At 41.3% G+C, this 24,300-nt stretch overlaps 2 pseudogenes; both read right to left on the bottom strand.

Annotated features, from left to right (window-relative positions):
- Positions 1-1,105: 1,105 nt before the first annotated feature.
- Positions 1,106-4,229, bottom strand: LOC115794231 (uncharacterized; annotated as a pseudogene).
- Positions 4,230-12,827: 8,598 nt separating this feature from the next.
- LOC115794232 (uncharacterized) lies at positions 12,828-15,939 on the bottom strand (annotated as a pseudogene).
- Between the last annotated feature and the right edge of the window lie 8,361 nt (positions 15,940-24,300).

A 24,300-nucleotide genomic window follows, 5' to 3' on the forward strand; every position in this document is an offset into this window, starting at 1 on the left:
GCTCCCTCCAGCTTAATGCAGACTAAAACCTGAACCAGGTCTCAGAACAGGACCGTTATTCCTGATGCTGCCACAGCCAGCGCACCGCGGGACACCTTTCAGAGGCTGCTGAGAAAACAGCATTATATTTGCTGAGACCCACCTGAGAAACTATGTCAGACCAGGTCCACATTAAACTGCATTTCACAGCAGAAGTGAGAAACTTTTGAGGAACTCAGATTTGCTGCATTTTCACACGATCATTTAAACCCCGCAGAAGTAGACCCAGCACCCTGGCCAGGTCACCAGCTAATTTAGAAACACCATTTAACCCAACCCCACGTATTCTTTGGACTGAGGGAGGAAGCCCAGAGAGAGCCCACATAGACACGGGGAGAACATCAAACTCCAACAGGACAGTGGATTTGAACCTTCATGCAGTGGAGGAAACGGTGCTAACCACTGTGCCACCATGCCACCCCACCTAATTATGCTTTTTACAATTCAGCACCATCTAATGCTAAAAATCCCTAGAACAGTAACACGGGTGTTTTTCCACCAACGTGAAAGTGAAAGTGATAAACTTCAGGTTAGTGTTCTAGGGTTAAGCTTAATACATGCATTTCACCAATGATCCAGTGACAAACGGTGTTATATTAACCAGTTAATCATGATGGTTCACATTCATGGTTTTAATAGACCCATCTAGCAGTGAACCTGTTAAGACCGCTGATATCACACAGTGTGTAGAGGCTCCAAGAGATGCACCTGAAGTAAGACAATAATATGTATTGAAATTATCAGAAACTAATCTGTAAACCTGAACTTCCAGTTAAACATTCAGTTCAAATCCAATTAGATGTGAATCCTTCATTTGGCCCTCTGGGCACTGCTGTCAGACATCCTGACCTCGTTCTTCTTCGTTGGTTCTCAGCTCCTCAGTGGAGTCTGGAGGCTACAACAGAGAGCAGAGTTCAAGCAGCACAGGTGAGATAATGAGGAAGAGAAGAAGACAGCAGCAGACAGGTCAGTGCTGGGAAACAGGCCTGGATGACATCAGTAAGACTCAGTATCATGACCAGAGATGCAAAAAGAGAAAAGTTTGTGATGATTCAGATATAAAGTCTCAGTGCTCAGAGGAAGGATCGAGCGCCATCAGTGTGGCTTCTTTCATGTCATCAGCACTGACGCTGTTTGTGTAATTACTCTCACTGCCAGAAGGGGGAGACAAAGCTCCACCCTGCAGGTTGTAATCTCTTTCAGTGTTACAGGAGTACCTGAGTCAGAGTTTCATAACATATGAAAACACTTTCTGCAGTCAAATACATATTTGTAATAGATCATTGATGTAACAACGTGACTCACCTGAACCTCCAAATGTCTCTCAGCTCTCTGCTGCTGACCTGCTGCTGACCTGCAAACACATCCTGTGCAGACATCAAGAAGAACAGTTAGAGCTTCTTATCCAAGTCCAAGCAACAAATTCATTTTCCACTTTCAATACAGAGAAAACCCCCAACAGTCACATGACCGCTTATGAGCAAACACTTGGAGACAGTGGGAAGGAAAAACTCCCTTTAACAGGAAGAAACATCCGGCAGAACCCGGCTCAGGGAGGGGCAGCCATCTGCTAGTTGGGAATGAGACGGAAATAAGAGTGCAGGGAGAAACAGGACAAAAGACACACTGTGGGAGAGAGCTGGAGTTTCATGATAATTAATGATTAAATGCAAAGAGGCATATGAACACACAGAGTGAGGCAGCTCTCCATCCAGGCAGCTCCATCACCTGAACCACACTGAGTGTTTCCAGGAGTGCAACACGTCTAAAGAGGACGATTTCCTGCTGAGAGCTGCAGGTGAGAAAGGACAGCTGTGGAAAACATCCCAACGGATTCTCCTGAAACTCTCCAAAGTTCATGTGTGAGAAACAGCTCTGCAGAGACAGACTGAGAGAGAGAGAGGAAAACAGAACGATGACTGGGAGGAAATTACCTCTGATTATTATGGATGCCACAGTGATGAAGAGCAGCGTGAGAGCAGTGAACAGAGCCAGACGGACAGCTGTCAGTTTGTCCAGTTTTCCTGGAAAGAAGATTTACACACAAACTGTTTTGTGCAGTTTGGATCCAGATCTGACTGAATTTTACAGGGAAGAAAACAAACTGTTAATGTGATAAATTTACCATCAGAGATGAAGAAAGATGGAAGGAAGAGAGAGACGGATATCTCATTATGTAATGTGGAAACTTAAAGTTTACATGTAATTCATTTTAAGATTTTTTAAATCAGATTTTGGATCTGCACATGAGGTGTTTCTCTGTTAAATAGATGATAATAATCCATGATATTTTATACAGGACAGTGAGTGCAGGCTAAACTGGGTAGTTTGCAGTGTTGTGGTTCAGTTTACACTGATGATGGTGGAGGTCTGCAGGGCGTATTCTTGGTCTCTCCTGGCTCAGGTCCTGGTAGCAGCAGAGACATTAAAGGAGACAGACATGGTACTCTGAACTGAACCCTGTGGGGAATCGTACCACAGCAGAGATGGGGGTGGAAGTGTAACTATTTGTGGGTACAGTCTGCAAACGTTTAGGTGATTCTGGTCAGATGTGACTGACTGTGTCAGTCAGTTCAGACGCTGCTGCTGAACAAGAGCAGAAACATAAATGCTCAGATATGGCTGCTGAGTAACAGGGCTGCTAGAAGGAGTCATCAGTTTGAATTGGAGCTGATCGTGCTCTTTAGTAACACTTGACATATTCCACCTTCATTCTGAAGGAAGCCATAATGGCTCATGTATCATGGGCCTATATGTTGTAGGATGTAGTTGAGCCCAGAATAGAGCAGGAGAGGAGACCTCAGACAGCAGCAGCAGGTCAGCTGATCACATCACAGAGAATTCACAACAGAAATCATCACCATGTCTTTGTGGTCAGTACTTCGTGCTGTTAGGCTGTTTTTGATGTGTAAAAACACTTCAGCACAAAAGTTAAAGGAAGCACAAGAGAAAGGCATGAACTGTAGAGTGTGTCCTTCCTCCAAACCAGCCTGAACGTGTCTGAGCACTCACAGTTTAACATCATGCTGCTGTTTGACAGAGAGGGAAATCTGAGAGAGGAAACTGATCAAACCAACCTTCCTCTGCCTCCACCTGCAGGCTGTACGGCTCAGAGACAGTCCTCTGGTTGGTCCTCAGAGCACAGGTATAGTTCCCAGAATCCTCTGCAGTCAGAGGGATGAGGTGGAGGGAGGGGCCAGTCTCTGAGAGGGCGTGGCCATCTCTGAACCAGGTGACCTCCAGTTGGTGGAAAGTGCAGAGTGAAGTGCAGAGCAGTGTGACGGTTTCATTTGCTCTGAACTTTTTATCCTCACTGGAGCTGATTATTCTCATTTTAGACCACCTAAAATCAAAGTGTTCATTATCTTTACTGAACACTTGTTAATATTAATGATTAATATTTGTGTCAGAATCAGGATATTTTGTTCTCACCAACAACTCTGACAGTCACGCCTGTCCTGTTAGTAAAATGTCCTACAGCATTATCAGCCTCCATCCTGAAGCGAAATGTTCCCTGTCTCTCTCCTGAACATCTCTGATCTGTAAAGTACAGTTTGTCTTCATGTCTCCCAGGTATTGATAACGAGGGTCGTTGTTTGTTGATTTACTGTCATACACAGACGGGATGCTGCCCTGACAGAGTTCATGGTTCTGACACCAGCGGACTCTGACGATCTTCAGTGGAACTTCTCTTCCACCTTTATTGAAGGACTTCCGTGGGTGAAGCTGCAGGGGGAGGGTGAGAGTCGATCCTCTGACAGCACAGGTAGACGTGAAAGGATAGATCACAGTTTGACCCACAGCACCTAAAAAAAGACCAAACACAGAAGCTGTGACAGCAGATCAGTGAGAGGCATAAAGACTCAAACTGCTTCATTGGTCACATGATTATTTAAGAAAGAGGAATCTTTGAGCAGACGAAACATTGAAGATATGAAGAAAAAGAAAAATTAGAGCCACTTATAATTTGTTCTAGAAGAAAAGTTTGACATGGAAAACAAACAGTAAAACAAAGACGTCAAAAAATACATTTAAAAATCCGTCATCAGGCAGAGATCATGTCTTACCTGCCAGCAGAAACAGGAAAGCCCAGAGAGTCTTTTTGTCCCAAACTGCCATCCTTACGTTTTACTGAGCTGACTGAAGGATTTCCAGTTTAAATGTGAATCAAACTGCAGCAGTGCTCAGAAAGACACTGACTGACTGAGATGGTGAGTTTAATGTCTCTGTGGTCAGTGCTGAACCTGCTTTTATCTTTCAAGAAGTTTTTTAATAACCAGCTGTGAGGTTGCAAAACATGTTTGTGGCTTAAAAATATCTCCGGAAATGTGTAAAATACAGGAAACTCAGTGTTAGTCCTCCTAAGGCAGCAAAGAAACATTTATTTTTTTAACACACAATTTAAAAAATAAAACATGACTCTCTTTTTATATTAAAATAACTTTCCTATTTTTTAATGATGTTTTATTAAGGTAATAAACGCAACTACTTTTGTTTCCTCTGGAGGATTTTGTCTTCAGACTCTCCATCCATCCCATCCTGACTGTTCTTCATCAGCAGGAACAGCAGAGATGGAAGCTGATAGTAAATCTGTGTTTGGATTTTCATTCGTTCACTTTGAGCTCAGCTGAAAGATGATCTTGAGTGATGGAGGCCATCTCTGTCACAGGAATGGCTCCTCCTTCAGTTTCCCAGTGAGAGGCAGCACCGTGTGCACTCTGAACTGAACCACATGGATTCCTGTAAAGAAGATTCCTGAGAGACAGGATGTGGAAAATAAGGTGTGAGACATCAGATTCACCTCCTGGATGCTGGAGCTGCACTTTAAATGAGAGGCAGAGAGGAGCTAGCTTGCATGTGTAGAAATGCTCTGTACCTGAGAGAACAAAGTTATCCACAGAGTTTATCGTTCCTCCAAACCACAGAGATCAATGAGACAGGAACTTTATTTCATTGAGGATCAACTTGGTGTGTTCATAAAGGTTAAAAACATCACCTGCTATGATGCACCAGGATGGAGAGGATTAGAAATGAGTCCATCAGAGGGACATCTCAAAGTCAGAGAGGCTGAGACGGTTTGGACGTGTGCAGAAGAGGGAGAGTGGATTTACTGGAGCTGCCAGGCAGGAGGAAAAGAGGAAGAGCTCAAAGGAACAGGAGAAAATGAGGCTGTGATGAAGATATAAATTGACCAGGACTGGGCTTCATCCCTGTGGTTCACCCTCAGTTTTCCACCTCCTGTCCTTACTGACCTCTTCTGCATCATATAATCACGGCTAATTGTGTTAACATTTTACACCACTCACTTTCACTGTGCAAATATACCGACTATAGAAGCAAAGAAAGAAGTTTGTGGATCTTTGCAGAGTTATAAAGAGTCAAAGTGCAAAGATGGTCGTTATTAGTTGTGACATTTGTGGGTGAAGTTCAGATTTATAGATAATGAAAATTGTGTTTTGTTTGGTCTTAAATTAGCATTTTTTTCAGCCACCAGCAGCTGCCATCCCACATTTAATGTTCAGCACAGTCTGGCTGCTGTTTGTCAAACTGTCTCAAACTTTATTCATTTTTGTCCTCAACACAAATCTCCCGACATTATTTCAGAGTCCCTGAACACAACGTTTCATTGGCCCAGTCTCATCTGTACTGATTCATGTTCATGTGTACGAAATGAAAATGTTTCACTTTGAAATAAGTTACTCATTAAAAATGTGGGCAGCACAGTGGAGCAGCTGTTAGCAGTGTTGCCTCACAGCATGGAGGTCCTGGGTTTGAATCCCTCTGGAGTGTGCAGGTTCTCTCTGAGTATTCTGGCTTCCTCCCACAGTCCCATGTGCACAGGTGAGGTTGAGCAGTGAGTCTGAATTGGCCGTAGGAGGACATGGTTTTCTGTGTCAGCCCCACAATAGACTGGTGACCTGTCCAGGGTGTACCCCACCTTTAGGCTGCAGCTCCCTGCATCTCTGGATTGGATCAAGTGGAAGAAAATGGATGTTAATTAAATGCCTGGTTAGGTGCAGGAATTAAAAGCTATTGTGTTAGGCTGAGAGAAAACTGCTGAGACTGGACTGTAATGTTTTTGAACAGATGCAGGTACAGTTTAAGTATTTACCCTCTTCATTTCTTTCTGTGTTTGCCAAGAATTTCAGCGTTTCACGTCTAAAACACTGTTTAATAGAACAGAACATCTGTGTAACATCTGTATGAGCCCTGAGAACAACAACACAGACCTAGGGCTTACATTATTACAGATAAAATAACAGGGCCAGAGATCAGCATACACACACACACACACACACACACACACACACACACACACACACACACACAGGCCGTGTTTTATTTGTCTGCAGTCTTCTCTGCCACCCCCAGAGGGAGCCATAGTCCACCTCAGCTCCTGACCTCTCATCCTGACCTGCTGAGGTTCCCTCTCAGCAGCAGCACTGAGCTGTCCCGTCCTCAGTGTGACATCATCACAAACCTTGTTTATTGGATCCAAGTGGAGGTTGGTCTCTATGATGTCACGTATTTGAGAAATAAATCCACAGTGGGTTTTGAATGGCTTTTTCTGCTGTCTGTTAGCAGCTTTAACAAACTGAGTCAAACCCTGATCTCAGCATGTTGAGAAAAATTATGACTGTCACTGATTTTGATTATCACCTGGATTAATACAAACATGAACTTTGGTTAGCTGATGTGAACAACATTAGTCTAAAGTCCAGTGAGTCTCAGTGAGCTTCAGTTTATTCAAATGAAGCCTCTGAATGACATATGTAATCATTTGCAAATGTTATGGGTCATTATATCATAAACATATCAACATGTGGTTGGTCTCAGAGTGTCAGAGTTCAGCAGTTTGACTCAGTTTGTTAAAGCTGCTTAAAGACGCTGAGATCTCAGACTGCAGAGAAACATTCATGACCAGCATGGATTCATCTGTTTCTGAACTAAATTATTTTACCTTCGTTTGTCTTCATGGTTCTGTTAGTGCAGTTAACCACACAGCAGGCCGTATTATTGGTCATATAAACACAAACACAGTCCAGAGGTCCAGTTCAGGGACTCCAGTTAGCTGAGGTGAAGCCGAGCAGACAGCTGGCAGCTACCTGTATGCTCATCCACCTGTCAGTCAGAGAGGCCCCGCCCCTGATAATGCACACCTTATTTTAACAGGGGAAGTATAAAAAACAAAATCACTGCCTCTACAGTTGTTATGAGGGGGGACATTAGCTATAGAGAACAAACCTGTTTTTTTGTAGGTTGTAAACATGTTGAAGTCGGACGTTTTAAGATGGGGGTCTCGGGGGTCTGACTCACTCAAGTGGACATTTGAGGAACTGCAGATTTTGGAACTTCAATGTTTTTGCTGCTCGAGTGGATGCAGCACAATAGTCGGCATAAATGAGGAGAACTAAAGCTCAGAGTTAGATCAACTCAGTGAAGTTAAACCTCAAACTTTCAGAGTTTCAGAGCTTTTTCTTCTCTGCAGTTTAAGTTGGAGCAGCAGATCAGCAGCAGCAGAGTTCAGGAGATAAGGGAGCCTCCAGGGGCCGAGGCAGCGATGACTCCCATCACACGCTGCCCTGCTTCAGCCAAACAGTGTGCAGTTTTTAACCATCCAGTCAGACTGAAGGGATGTGTCCCATCACAGCCACAGCAGCTGGGACGCCGTTCAGTCTGTTATTTATTCTGACTGAGAGTCCAGAAACACAAAGGTGAGCTCAGGAAAACCTGCCACTGGGGAGAAACCACACTGTGTGTTTGGGTGAGATTTTTCTTGACCAACAACCGAGTCTCTAAGGATTTTATTCACTTTCTAATCTAAATAAACACATGAATGAAAAATAAAACAAAAATAGTGGAAACACAAAAGTTAAAAACAATTTGTGAAGAAGATCGACTCCTGAAGGAACTAAAAATAGACAAATTGATCAGGTGACTGATGAGGAAAAGGAAACCTTCCTCATGCTGATGTGTTAAAGTCACAGAAACCTCATGTTTACTTCATGTTTTATACTTTTTCACAGCTGCAGCTCTTTAATAACTTCCTCTCATGTCTCATTGTGTCACCTGCTGTTTATCTGCTCCAACCAATGGAAACAGAGCTTCCTCATGTTCACACTCTGGGCTTAAACACAGCCCAGAAAGCATTTCCTTCCTCAGTGGGTCAGGTCATGATGTCATGTGGGAGGGACTCACATAGATACATGCATACAGTATATGCAGGATGTCTCATATAAAAGTGAGTGTTTCAATGGTGTTTTTGTTGTTTTTTTAGTTGTAACATTTGAACAAACATCAACATAATCAAACCATGTGAGACCTTTGTTAACACAGAGAGTGATGTAGTTTATGACACATATTTCAGTCAGCCACCATGGGCGGGGCAAACATTTTGGTTTTCCTTCTGGTGCATCGGTCTATAATATTAATAGTAATGATTGGTGCTGGAAATGACAGCATGCATCCATGAAGTGAGTGCAGAATGCTTTAAAACAATTTTAATAACCAACATTAAGACTAATTTAAGGAGGAATACAACTAAATTGGAGCTGCAGCAGGATTCAGTTTACATGACATCACTTGGTCTTCACTGCACAGCAAAATTTAAACTTTTTAACAACTTTAATATTTCCCAGTTATTCTCAATTTTAAGCAAAAAAGAGTAAATTTTAATACTTAAGCTCCTCATTTTTGAAGTCCTTTTCTGTTCAAACTATTATTTTATGAAGACCTTTTTAACACTTGATATTCCTCATGTATCAGAACCATAGGAGGCGTTCCACAGGGATCAACTTCAGGACTCTTTATCTTTCTAATGTTTGCAAAAGATTCTGACTTTCTCCACATGCTGATGATAATGTTCTCCTGTATCTTCAAAATGTGCTTTACATTTCAAAATCTTCCACATTTAATTCAAATTTAATGTATTTTAGGTGTTCAACCCAGTTTTGTTCCACCTACAGGGAAGCTACAGTAAAATACCAAACCGCAGTAAGCTTCAGTCACTTATAAATGATACACCTCGATCATGTTTTCAGGGATTTTAATTTTCTAATAGACACATTTTAAACATCAAAAACAAGCATAAAACTTTCTTATATGAGAGAAAACAAACAAAAACATTATAAAAATGTATCTTTTTAAATTTCTAATTAAAAATATTTTTTGCACTACATGCTCCTCATGTATTTATTATATTCTTTTATGGCATGTTCATGTATTGTTCATTATGGTCTATGAAACAGCACAAAGACAGAAATGGTGCAATGAGCCTTTAATTCACAACATGCAATAAATCACAACTTGTAGTTTAAACACACTTTAAAAATGTAGAAAACAACTCGGGTCACGTGAGCTCTTTGTGATGTGTCTTATATACTGTAGACATCTTTTCTTCTGTAATATATAATACAATCACTTCATTTCTTCACCTCAGCAGCACAAACTTTAAGACCAGCCTCAACCTCACGCTGAATATGGTTCCACGTTCTTCAGTTTGTTCTCACAGAAACCAAGTGACCAGTTTATACACCAACAGAACATTAAGGCACTTTGGAGAAAAACTAAATAATCTAAACTACCAGGGTGACCGTGTCCACTGGGTTCCTCACACTGTGGTTTGTTTTGTTTTTCATTTGACAGCTTTTCCTCGTCCTGATCTAGAACAGTGAACGGAGACCAAAAGCAACTCAATCAGGAACTCAGGAAATTTGTTACGGGAAGAAATTTAAAAATGCACATTTTTAAGCAGCTTTTAATGTAAATAATAATAATATGATCTCCAGATAAAGAATGAAGATAAAAGTGGATGACTTTTATTTCCTGACCTTTGAATCAGCTGTCGTCAAAAATAATAAAAATTTTCTTTAGTGCTGAAAATCTTTTTGGAGATTCATCTAGATTTGCAAAAAAGGAAAGAAATAATCTTTTCTTGGTTTTGGATCGTGTACCATGATTTAAACATTCAAAGTTCATTACAGTCTTTTCACCAGGATCTAGGAACCCTTAGAGGAACTTGGTGTTTCCACAGCAGGAACCAGGATCTCAGGTCAGTTCAAAGGGAATTTTTTAAAGTCTGTATGTATTAACAAAATAAAAAAACAGCATGTTTTTACCACATGAGCTGACTGATATTCTATGTAATACTTCAACTGTAGCAGAAACACAGACAATCGGCAGTTTGAACAAATGTTTTTGCACCATGAAAAATGGATCCTGGGACTAAAAGTTTCTGTACTTGGACTGAAATGTTTTAGTGTGTAAAACTACAGACTTCAGGCAGTTACTCTGAGTCTTCTCCAGTAAAGTCAAAACAGGCTGTAGATTATTTCTTAATGTGATGAAGTTCATATTGATTTTGAAAAAGCTTTCTGAATCAAACTGAATTCCTATGAACACATTCTGTATATGAATATGTGACATCAGCAGAGAAGAGACAACATTTTTCTACCAGAAGCCTCCAGGTGTTATTGGCCAATTGTGACTGAGCTTTGGTTGCTTTCCACTAAACCGGATGGCAGAAATTGGTATAAACAAATCTTGGCCTGGATATGGACTGGGTGCACTACAAGTCAGGAAAAATGTAGCTTATTGCTCCCTGAAACGAGGTCTTCAGACTGTAATTTGTCAGTCTCGCTGCCCATTTTCTGTATTCTCCCCATAGCAAATTTAATGAGTAGCACAGTAACTAAAACCTGACTGTAGCTGTATTAGTAGTTGGTCCTGATTCAAGGTTAACTGCCAACCATTCTCATCAATGTTTGTCTCCCAGTGGGCACGCAGCCGTACATCAGGTCACTTTGCATTGGTGAGAAAAGCATCATTAAGCATCAGAAAATACACACAAGCAAAAATAAATAATGTAAACAGTATGGTTTTTGTCTATCCTAGAGCCAGAATCAGTCACAATGATCAGAGTTCTTGTGGCAAGAAAATGACTGTAAACAGTTCAAAGGTCCTTCAGGAAACTGATATAAAGGCCCAAACTCTGACTTCTTTACACATTAGTTCTGGATCCATGCAAAACCTCCACACAGAACTATAAACCCGAGTTTTAGGGTTTAAAAAAAGGACACGGGCCAATAAAAATGTCTGAATTTGATCCAAAACTGAACACTGATGGAAAAACATAGCTTTACAAAAAGTTTAACAATACAAATAATAGAAAAATCAAATGTGAATCTTATAGATTTTAATTTCTGTTTGTCTATAGATGTCCATTAAGTGATGAACATTGTTGAAGATCATTTAACTGCCTGCTAAAGTCAGTTTAGCATATTAGAAGTTTTATCAGTGCATCACATATGAAAATAAAACTCTTACAAATCAAGCTGGTCCAGACACAATCAAAAAGGCAGCACAGTGAAGCAGCAAATACACAGCGAGTGAACATCTTGGAGCATCGCAACATGAAATAAAGTTTAGCTTATGAAGAGCGGTGACATTAATGGGTGTAAAACTGAAGACCCGTACACAGTGTGTGACTTTGGGCTGTCTCAGGTAAAGAGGTCTTTGGCTGTCAGGAGTCTATGGCCTGTTGTCTCAGGTACGGCAGTGAGTCAGTAAGTAATGTTACTGCTGTGAAGGGGCATGTTTGAACCCCAAACCTCTCAGTTAGTCCCTGAACCAAACAAAGCGAGCAGAAGTGGAAGAACACAAAGGTTCCAGAGGGACGTCACTTCTGCTCCCTCCAGCTTAATGCAGACTAAAACCTGAACCAGGTCTCAGAACAGGACCGTTATTCCTGATGCTGCCACAGCCAGCGCACCGCGGGACACCTTTCAGAGGCTGCTGAGAAAACAGCATTATATTTGCTGAGACCCACCGAGAAACTAGGTCAGACCAGGTCCACATTAAACTGCATTTTCACAGCAGAAGTGAGAAACTTTTGAGGAACTCAGATTTGCTGCATTTTCACACGATCATTTAAACCCCGCAGAAGTAGACCCAGCACCCTGGCCAGGTCACCAGCTAATTTAGAAACACCATTTAACCCAACCCCACGTATTCTTTGGACTGAGGGAGGAAGCCCAGAGAGAGCCCACATAGACACGGGGAGAACATCAAACTCCAACAGGACAGTGGATTTGAACCTTCATGCAGTGAGGAAATGGTGCTAACCACTGTGCCACCATGCCACCCCAACCTAATTATGCTTTTTACAATTCAGCACCATCTAATGCTAAAAATCCCTAGAACAGTAACACCGGGTGTTTTTCCACCAACGTGAAAGTGAAAGTGATAAACTTCAGGTTAGTGTTCTAGGGTTAAGCTTAATACATGCATTTCACCAATGATCCAGTGACAAACGGTGTTATATTAACCAGTTAATCATGATGGTTCACATTCATGGTTTTAATAGACCCATCTAGCAGTGAACCTGTTAAGACCGCTGATATCACACAGTGTGTAGAGGCTCCAAGAGATGCACCTGAAGTAAGACAATAATAATTTAAATGTATAGAAACTAATCTGTAAACCTGAACTTCCAGTTAAACATTCAGTTCAAATCCAATTAGATGTGAATCCTTCATTTGGCCCTCTGGGCACTGCTGTCAGACATCCTGACCTCGTTCTTCTTCGTTGGTTCTCAGCTCCTCAGTGGAGTCTGGAGGCTACAACAGAGAGCAGAGTTCAAGCAGCACAGGTGAGATAATGAGGAAGAGAAGAAGACAGCAGCAGACAGGTCAGTGCTGGGAAACAGGCCTGGATGACATCACTAAGACTCAGTATCATGACCAGAGATGCAAAAAGAGAAAAGTTTGTGATGATTCAGATATAAAGTCTCAGTGCTCAGAGGAAGGATCGAGCGCCATCAGTGTGGCTTCTTTCATGTCATCAGCACTGACGCTGTTTGTGTAATTACTCTCACTGCCAGAAGGGGGAGACAAAGCTCCACCCTGCAGGTTGTAATCTCTTTCAGTGTTACAGGAGTACCTGAGTCAGAGTTTCATAACATATGAAAACACTTTCTGCAGTCAAATACATATTTGTAATAGATCATTGATGTAACAACGTGACTCACCTGAACCTCCAAATGTCTCTCAGCTCTCTGCTGCTGACCTGCTGCTGACCTGCAAACACATCCTGTGCAGACATCAAGAAGAACAGTTAGAGCTTCTTATCCAAGCAACAAATTCATTTTCCACTTTCAATACAGAGAAAACCCCCAACAGTCACATGACCGCTTATGAGCAAACACTTGGAGACAGTGGGAAGGAAAAACTCCCTTTAACAGGAAGAAACATCCGGCAGAACCCGGCTCAGGGAGGGGCAGCCATCTGCTAGTTGGGAATGAGACGGAAATAAGAGTGCAGGGAGAAACAGGACAAAAGACACACTGTGGGAGAGAGCTGGAGTTTCATGATAATTAATGATTAAATGCAAAGAGGCATATGAACACACAGAGTGAGGCAGCTGCTCCATCCAGGCAGCTCCATCACCTGAACCACACTGAGTGTTTCCAGGAGTGCAAACACGTCTAAAGAGGACGATTTCCTGCTGAGAGCTGCAGGTGAGAAAGGACAGCTGTGGAAAACATCCCAACGGATTCTCCTGAAACTCTCCAAAGTTCATGTGTGAGAAACAGCTCTGCAGAGACAGACTGAGAGAGGAGAGGAAAACAGAACGATGACTGGGAGGAAATTACCTCTGATTATTATGGATGCCACAGTGATGAAGAGCAGCGTGAGAGCAGTGAACAGAGCCAGACGGACAGCTGTCAGTTTGTCCAGTTTTCCTGGAAAGAAGATTTACACACAAACTGTTTCTGTGCAGTTTGGATCCAGATCTGACTGAATTTTACAGGGAAGAAAACAAACTGTTAATGTGATAAATTTACCATCAGAGATGAAGAAAGATGGAAGGAAGAGAAGACGGATATCTCATTATGTAATGTGGAAACTTAAAGTTTACATGTAATTCATTTTAAGATTTTTTTAATCAGATTTTGGATCTGCACATGAGGTGTTTCTCTGTTAAATAGATGATAATAATCCATGATATTTTATACAGGACAGTGAGTGCAGGCTAAACTGGGTAGTTTGCAGTGTTGTGGTTCAGTTTACACTGATGATGGTGGAGGTCTGCAGGGCGTATTCTTGGTCTCTCCTGGCTCAGGTCCTGGTAGCAGCAGAGACATTAAAGGAGACAGACATGGTACTCTGAACTGAACCCTGTGGGAGAATCGTACCACAGCAGAGATGGGGGTGGAAGTGTAACTATTTGTGGGTACAGTCTGCAAACGTTTAGGTGATTCTGGTCAGATGACTGACTGTGTCAGTCAGTTCAGACGCTGCTGCTGAACAAGAGCAGAAACATAAATGCTCAGATATGGCTGCTGAGTAACAGGGCTGCTAGAAGGAGTCATCAGTTTGAATTGGAGCTGATCGTGCTCTTTAGTAACACTTGACATATTCCACCTTCATTCTGAAGGAAGCCATAATGGCTCATGTATCATGGGCCTATATGTTGTAGGATGTAGTTGAGCCCAGAATAGAGCAGGAGAGGAGACCTCAGACCAGCAGCAGCAGCAGGTCAGCTGATCACATCACAGAGAATTCACAACAGAAATCATCACCATGTCTTTGTGGTCAGTACTTCGTGCTGTTAGGCTGTTTTTGATGTGTAAAAACACTTCAGCACAAAAGTTAAAGGAAGCACAAGAGAAAGGCATGAACTGTAGAGTGTGTCCTTCCTCCAAACCAGCCTGAACGTGTCTGAGCACTCACAGTTTAACATCATGCTGCTGTTTGACAGAGAGGGAAATCTGAGAGAGGAAACTGATCAAACCAACCTTCCTCTGCCTCCACCTGCAGGCTGTACGGCTCAGAGACAGTCCTCTGGTTGGTCCTCAGAGCACAGGTAGTTCCCAGAATCCTCTGCAGTCAGAGGGATGAGGTGGAGGGAGGGGCCAGTCTCTGAGAGGGCGTGGCCATCTCTGAACCAGGTGACCTCCAGTTGGTGGAAAGTGCAGAGTGAAGTGCAGAGCAGTGTGACGGTTTCATTTGCTCTGAACTTTTTATCCTCACTGGAGCTGATTATTCTCATTTTAGACCCACCTAAAATCAAAGTGTTCATTATCTTTACTGAACACTTGTTAATATTAATGATTAATATTTGTGTCAGAATCAGGATATTTGTTCTCACCAACAACTCTGACAGTCACCTGTCCTGTTAGTAAAATGTCCTACAGATGATCAGCCTCCATCCTGAAGCGAAAGGTTCTGTTGTCTCTCCTGAACATCTCTGATCTGTAAAGTACAGTTTGTCTTCATGTCTCCCAGGTATTGATAACGAGGGTCGTTGTTTGTTGATTTACTGTCATACACAGACGGGACGCTGCCCTGACAGAGTTCATGGTTCTGACACCAGCGGACTCTGACGATCTTCAGTGGAACTTCTCTTCCATTTCATTGAAGGACTTCAGTGGTGTGAAGCTGCAGGGAGGGTGAGAGTCGATCCTCTGACAGCACAGGTAGACGTGAAAGGATAGATCACAGTTTGACCCACAGCACCTAAAAAAAGACCAAACACAGAAGCTGTGACAGCAGATCAGTGAGAGGCATAAAGACTCAAACTGCTTCATTGGTCACATGATTATTTAAGAAAGAGGAATCTTTGAGCAGACGAAACATTGAAGATATGAAAAAAGAAAAAGTAGAGCCACTTATAATTTGTTCTAGAAGAAAAGTTTGACATGGAAAACAAACAGTAAAACAAAGACGTCAAAAAATACATTTAAAAATCCGTCATCAGGCAGAGATCATGTCTTACCTGCCAGCAGAAACAGGAAAGCCCAGAGAGTCTTTTTGTCCCAAACTGCCATCCTTACGTTTTACTGAGCTGACTGAAGGATTTCCAGTTTAAATGTGAATCAAACTGCAGCAGTGCTCAGAAAGACACTGACTGACTGAGATGGTGAGTTTAATGTCTCTGTGGTCAGTGCTGAACTTCCTGCTTTTATCTTTCAAGAAGTTTTTTAATAACCAGCTGTGAGGTTGCAGAGCATGTTTGTGGCTTAAAAATATCTCCGGAAATGTGTAAAATACAGGAAACTCAGTGTTAGTCCTCCTAAGTGCAGCAAAGAAACATTTATTTTTTTAACACAAAATTTAAAAAATAAAACATGACTCTCTTTTATATTAAAATACTGAACTTTCCTATTTTTTAATGATGTTTTATTAAGGTAATAAAAACGCAACTACTTTTGTTTCCTCTGGAGGATTTTGTCTTCAGACTCTCCATCCATCCCATCCTGACTGTTCTTCATCAGCAGGAACAGCAGAGATGGAAGCTGATAGTAAATCTGTGTTTGGATTTTCATTCGTTCACTTTGAGCTCAGCTGAAAGATGATCTTGAGTGATGGAGGCCATCTCTGTCACAGGAATGGCTCCTCCTTCAGTTTCCCAGTGAGAGGCAGCACCGTGTGCACTCTGAACTGAACCACATGGATTCCTGTAAAGAAGATTCCTGAGAGACAGGATGTGGAAAATAAGGTGTGAGACATCAGATTCACCTCCTGGATGCTGGAGCTGCACTTTAAATGAGAGGCAGAGAGGAGCTAGCTTGCATGTGTAGAAATGCTCTGTACCTGAGAGAACAAAGTTATCCACAGAGTTTATCGTTCCTCCAAACCACAGAGATCAATGAGACAGGAACTTTATTTCATTGAGGATCAACTTGGTGTGTTCATAAAGGTTAAAAACATCACCTGCTATGATGCACCAGGATGGAGAGGATTAGAAATGAGTCCATCAGAGGGACATCTCAAAGTCAGAGAGGCTGAGACGGTTTGGACGTGTGCAGAAGAGGGAGAGTGGATTTACTGGAGCTGCCAGGCAGGAGGAAAAGAGGAAGAGCTCAAAGGAACAGGAGAAAATGAGGCTGTGATGAAGATATAAATTGACCAGGACTGGGCTTCATCCCTGTGGTTCACCCTCAGTTTTCCACCTCCTGTCCTTACTGACCTCTTCTGCATCATTTATAATCACGGCTAATTGTGTTAACATTTTACACCACTCACTTTCACTGTGCAAATATACCGACTATAGAAGCAAAGAAAGAAGTTTGTGGATCTTTGCAGAGTTATAAAGAGTCAAAGTGCAAAGATGGTCGTTATTAGTTGTGACATTTGTGGGTGAAGTTCAGATTTATAGATAATGAAAATTGTGTTTTGTTTGGTCTTAAATTAGCATTTTTTTCAGCCACCAGCAGCTGCCATCCCACATTTAATGTTCAGCACAGTCTGGCTGCTGTTTGTCAAACTGTCTCAAACTTTATTCATTTTTGTCCTCAACACAAATCTCCCGACATTATTTCAGAGTCCCTGACACAACGTTTCATTGGCCCAGTCTCATCTGTACTGATTCATGTTCATGTGTACGAAATGAAAATGTTTCACTTTGAAATAAGTTACTCATTAAAAATGTGGGCAGCACAGTGGAGCAGCTGTTAGCAGTGTTGCCTCACAGCATGGAGGTCCTGGGTTTGAATCCCTCTGGAGTGTGCAGGTTCTCTCTGAGTATTCTGGCTTCCTCCCACAGTCCCATGTGCACAGGTGAGGTTGAGCAGTGAGTCTGAATTGGCCGTAGGAGGACATGGTTTTCTGTGTCAGCCCCACAATAGACTGGTGACCTGTCCAGGGTGTACCCCACCTTTAGGCTGCAGCTCCCTGCATCTCTGGATTGGATCAAGTGGAAGAAAATGGATGTTAATTAAATGCCTGGTTAGGTGCAGGAATTAAAAGCTATTGTGTTAGGCTGAGAGAAAACTGCTGAGACTGGACTGTAATGTTTTTGAACAGATGCAGGTACAGTTTAAGTATTTACCCTCTTCATTTCTTTCTGTGTTTGCCAAGAATTTCAGCGTTTCACGTCTAAAACACTGTTTAATAGAACAGAACATCTGTGTAACATCTGTATGAGCCCTGAGAACAACAACACAGACCTAGGGCTTACATTATTACAGATAAAATAACAGGGCCAGAGATCAGCGTACACACACACACACACACACACACACACACACACACACACACACACACACACACACAGGCCGTGTTTTATTTGTCTGCAGTCTTCTCTGCCACCCCAGAGGGAGCCATAGTCCACCTCAGCTCCTGACCTCTCATCCTGACCTGCTGAGGTTCCCTCTCAGCAGCAGCACTGAGCTGTCCCGTCCTCAGTGTGACATCATCACAAACCTCTGTTTATTGGATCCAAGTGGAGGTTGGTCTCTATGATGTCACGTATTTGAGAAATAAATCCACAGTGGGTTTTGAATGGCTTTTTCTGCTGTCTGTTAGCAGCTTTAACAAACTGAGTCAAACCCTGATCTCAGCATGTTGAGAAAAATTATGACTGTCACTGATTTTGATTATCACCTGGATTAATACAAACATGAACTTTGGTTAGCTGATGTGAACAACATTAGTCTAAAGTCCAGTGAGTCTCAGTGAGCTTCAGTTTATTCAAATGAAGCCTCTGAATGACATATGTAATCATTTGCAAATGTTATGGGTCATTATATCATAAACATATCAACATGTGGTTGGTCTCAGAGTGTCAGAGTTCAGCAGTTTGACTCAGTTTGTTAAAGCTGCTTAAAGACGCTGAGATCTCAGACTGCAGAGAAACATTCATGACCAGCATGGATTCATCTGTTTCTGAACTAAATTATTTTACCTTCGTTTGTCTTCATGGTTCTGTTAGTGCAGTTAACCACACAGCAGGCCGTATTATGGTCATATAAACACAAACACAGTCCAGAGGTCCAGTTCAGGGACTCCAGTTAGCTGAGGTGAAGCCGAGCAGACAGCTGGCAGCTACCTGTATGCTCATCCACCTGTCAGTCAGAGAGGCCCCGCCCCTGATAATGCACACCTTATTTTAACAGGGGAAGTATAAAAACAAAATCACTGCCTCTACAGTTGTTATGAGGGGGGACATTAGCTATAGAGAACAAACCTGTTTTTTTGTAGGTTGTAAACATGTTGAAGTCGGACGTTTTAAGATGGGGGTCTCGGGGGTCTGACTCACTCAAGTGGACATTTGAGGAACAGATTTTGGAACTTCAATGTTTTTGCTGCTCGAGTGGATGCAGCACAATAGTCGGCATAAATGAGGAGAACTAAAGCTCAGAGTTAGATCAACTCAGTGAAGTTAAACCTCAAACTTTCAGAGTTTCAGAGCTTTTTCTTCTCTGCAGTTTAAGTTGGAGCAGCAGATCAGCAGCAGCAGAGTTCAGGAGATAAGGGAGCCTCCAGGGGCCGAGGCAGCGATGACTCCCATCACACGCTGCCCTGCTTCAGCCAAACAGTGTGCAGTTTTTAACCATCCAGTCAGACTGAAGGGATGTGTCCCATCACAGCCACAGCAGCTGGGACGCCGTTCAGTCTGTTATTTATTCTGACTGAGAGTCCAGAAACACAAAGGTGAGCTCAGGAAAACCTGCCACTGGGGAGAAACCACACTGTGTGTTTGGGTGAGATTTTTCTTGACCAACAACCGAGTCTCTAAGGATTTTATTCACTTTCTAATCTAAATAAACATGAATGAAAAATAAAACAAAAATAGTGGAAACACAAAAGTTAAAAACAATTTGTGAAGAAGATCGACTCCTGAAGGAACTAAAAATAGACAAATTGATCAGGTGACTGATGAGGAAAAGGAAACCTTCCTCATGCTGATGTGTTAAAGTCACAGAAACCTCATGTTTACTTCATGTTTTATACTTTTTCACAGCTGCAGCTCTTTAATAACTTCCTCTCATGTCTCATTGTGTCACCTGCTGTTTATCTGCTCCAACCAATGGAAACAGAGCTTCCTCATGTTCACACTCTGGGCTTAAACACAGCCCAGAAAGCATTTCCTTCCTCAGTGGGTCAGGTCATGATGTCATGTGGGAGGGACTCACATAGATACATGCATACAGTATATGCAGGATGTTCTATAAAAGTGAGTGTTTCAATGGTGTTTTTGTTGTTTTTTAGTTGTAACATTTGAACAACATCAACATAATCAAACCATGTGAGACCTTTGTTAACACAGAGAGTGATGTAGTTTATGACACATATTTCAGTCAGCCACCATGGGCGGGGCAAACATTTTGGTTTTCCTTCTGGTGCATCGGTCTATAATATTAATAGTAATGATTGGTGCTGGAAATGACAGCATGCATCCATGAAGTGAGTGCAGAATGCTTTAAAACAATTTTAATAACCAACATTAAGACTAATTTAAGGAGGAATACAACTAAATTGGAGCTGCAGCAGGATTCAGTTTACATGACATCACTTGGTCTTCACTGCACAGCAAAATTTAAACTTTTTAACAACTTTTAATATTTCCCAGTTATTCTCAATTTTAAGCAAAAAAGAGTAAATTTTAATACTTAAGCTCCTCATTTTTGAAGTCCTTTTCTGTTCAAACTATTATTTTATGAAGACCTTTTTAACACTTGATATTCCTCATGTATCAGAACCATAGGAGGCGTTCCACAGGATCAACTTCAGGACTCTTTATCTTTCTAATGTTTGCAAAAGATTCTGACTTTCTCCACATGCTGATGATAATGTTCTCCTGTATCTTCAAAATGTGCTTTACATTTCAAAATCTTCCACATTTAATTCAAATTTAATGTATTTTAGGTGTTCAACCCAGTTTTGTTCCACCTACAGGGAAGCTACAGTAAAATACCAAACCGCAGTAAGCTTCAGTCACTTATAAATGATACACCTCGATCGTTTTCAGGGATTTTAATTTTCTAATAGACACATTTTAAACATCAAAAACAAGCATAAAACTTTCTTATATGAGAGAAAACAAACAAAAACATTATAAAAATGTATCTTTTAAATTTCTAATTAAAAATATTTTTTGCACTACATGCTCCTCATGTATTTATTATATTCTTTTATGGCATGTTCATGTATTGTTCATTATGGTCTATGAAACAGCACAAAGACAGAAATGGTGCAATGAGCCTTTAATTCACAACATGCAATAAATCACAACTTGTAGTTTAAACACACTTTAAAAATGTAGAAAACAACTCGGGTCACGTGAGCTCTTTGTGATGTGTCTTATATACTGTAGACATCTTTTCTTCTGTAATATATAATACAATCACTTCATTTCTTCACCTCAGCAGCAAACTTTAAGACCAGCCTCAACCTCACGCTGAATATGGTTCCACGTTCTTCAGTTTGTTCTCACAGAAACCAAGTGACCAGTTTATACACCAACAGAACATTAAGGCACTTTGGAAAAAACTAAATAATCTAAACTACCAGGGTGACCGTTCCACTGGGTTCCTCACACTGTGGTTTGTTTTGTTTTTCATTTGACAGCTTTTCCTCGTCCTGATCTAGAACAGTGAACGGAGACCAAAAGCAACTCAATCAGGAACTCAGGAAATTTGTTACGGGAAGAAATTTAAAAATGCACATTTTAAGCAGCTTTTAATGTAAATAATAATAATATGATCTCCAGATAAAGAATGAAGATAAAAGTGGATGACTTTTATTTCCTGACCTTTGAATCAGCTGTCGTCAAAAAATAATAAAAATTTCTTTAGTGCTGAAAATCTTTTTGGAGATTCATCTAGATTTGCAAAAAAGGAAAGAAATAATCTTTTCTTGGTTTTGGATCGTGTACCATGATTTAAACATTCAAAGTTCATTACAGTCTTTTCACCAGGATCTAGGAACCCTTAGAGGAACTTGGTGTTTCCACAGCAGGAACCAGGATCTCAGGTCAGTTCAAAGGGAATTTTTTAAAGTCTGTATGTATTAACAAAATAAAAAAACAGCATGTTTTTACCACATGAGCTGACTGATATTCTATGTAATACTTCAACTGTAGCAGAAACACAGACAATCGGCAGTTTGAACAAATGTTTTTGCACCATGAAAAATGGATCCTGGGACTAAAAGTTTCTGTACTTGGACTGAAATGTTTTAGTGTGTAAAACTACAGACTTCAGGCAGTTACTCTGAGTCTTCTCCAGTAAAGTCAAAACAGGCTGTAGATTATTTCTTAATGTGATGAAGTTCATATTGATTTTGAAATAAGCTTTCTGAATCAAACTGAATTCCTATGAACACATTCTGTATATGAATATGTGACATCAGCAGAGAAGAGACATTTTTCTACCAGAAGCCTCCAGGTGTTATTGGCCAATTGTGACTGAGCTTTGGTTGCTTTCCACTAAACCGGATGGCAGAAATTGGTATAAACAAATCTTGGCCTGGATATGGACTGGGTGCACTACAAGTCAGGAAAAATGTAGCTTATTGCTCCCTGAAACGAGGTCTTCAGACTGTAATTTGTCAGTCTCGCTGCCCATTTTCTGTATTCTCCCCATAGCAAATTTAATGAGTAGCACAGTAACTAAAACCTGACTGTAGCTGTATTAGTAGTTGGTCCTGATTCAAGGTTAACTGCCAACCATTCTCATCAATGTTTGTCTCCCAGTGGGCACGCAGCCGTACATCAGGTCACTTTGCATTGGTGAGAAAAGCATCATTAAGCATCAGAAAATACACACAAGCAAAAATAAATAATGTAAACAGTATGGTTTTTGTCTATCCTAGAGCCAGAATCAGTCACAATGATCAGAGTTCTTGTGGCAAGAAAATGACTGTAAACAGTTCAAAGGTCCTTCAGGAAACTGATATAAAGGCCCAAACTCTGACTTCTTTACACATTAGTTCTGGATCCATGCAAAACCTCCACACAGACTATAAACCCGAGTTTTAGGGTTTAAAAAAAGGACACGGGCCAATAAAAATGTCTGAATTTGATCCAAAACTGAACACTGATGGAAAACATAGCTTTACAAAAAGTTTAACAATACAAATAATAGAAAAATCAAATGTGAATCTTATAGATTTTAATTTCTGTTTGTCTATAGATGTCCATTAAGTGATGAACATTGTTGAAGATCATTTAACTGCCTGCTAAAGTCAGTTTAGCATATTAGAAGTTTTATCAGTGCATCACATATGAAAATAAAACTCTTACAAATCAAGCTGGTCCAGACACAAATCAAAAAGGCAGCACAGTGAAGCAGCAAATACACAGCGAGTGAACATCTTGGAGCATCGCAACATGAAATAAAGTTTAGCTTATGAAGAGCGGTGACATTAATGGGTGTAAAACTGAAGACCCGTACACAGTGTGTGACTTTGGGCTGTCTCAGGTAAAGAGGTCTTTGGCTGTCAGGAGTCTATGGCCTGTTGTCTCAGGTACGGCAGTGAGTCAGTAAGTAATGTTACTGCTGTGAAGGGGCATGTTTGAACCCCAAACCTCTCAGTTAGTCCCTGAACCAAACAAAGCGAGCAGAAGTGGAAGAACACAAAGGTTCCAGAGGGACGTCACTTCTGCTCCCTCCAGCTTAATGCAGACTAAAACCTGAACCAGGTCTCAGAACAGGACCGTTATTCCTGATGCTGCCACAGCCAGCGCACCGCGGGACACCTTTCAGAGGCTGCTGAGAAAACAGCATTATATTTGCTGAGACCCACCCGAGAAACTAGGTCAGACCAGGTCCACATTAAACTGCATTTTCACAGCAGAAGTGAGAAACTTTTGAGGAACTCAGATTTGCTGCATTTTCACACGATCATTTAAACCCCGCAGAAGTAGACCCAGCACCCTGGCCAGGTCACCAGCTAATTTAGAAACACCATTTAACCCAACCCCACGTATTCTTTGGACTGAGGGAGGAAGCCCAGAGAGAGCCCACATAGACACGGGGAGAACATCAAACTCCAACAGGACAGTGGATTTGAACCTTCATGCAGTGAGGAAATGGTGCTAACCACTGTGCCACCATGCCACCCCAACCTAATTATGCTTTTTACAATTCAGCACCATCTAATGCTAAAAATCCCTAGAACAGTAACACCGGGTGTTTTTCCACCAACGTGAAAGTGAAAGTGATAAACTTCAGGTTAGTGTTCTAGGGTTAAGCTTAATACATGCATTTCACCAATGATCCAGTGACAAACGGTGTTATATTAACCAGTTAATCATGATGGTTCACATTCATGGTTTTAATAGACCCATCTAGCAGTGAACCTGATAAGACCGCTGATATCACACAGTGTGTAGAGGCTCCAAGAGATGCACCTGAAGTAAGACAATAATATATTTAAATTATAGAAACTAATCTGTAAACCTGAACTTCCAGTTAAACATTCAGTTCAAATCCATTAGATGTGAATCCTTCATTTGGCCCTCTGGGCGCTGCTG

Source organism: Archocentrus centrarchus, chromosome 16 (genome assembly GCF_007364275.1).
Source record: "Archocentrus centrarchus isolate MPI-CPG fArcCen1 chromosome 16, fArcCen1, whole genome shotgun sequence".
In the NCBI taxonomy this organism is placed as follows: domain Eukaryota; kingdom Metazoa; phylum Chordata; class Actinopteri; order Cichliformes; family Cichlidae; genus Archocentrus; species Archocentrus centrarchus.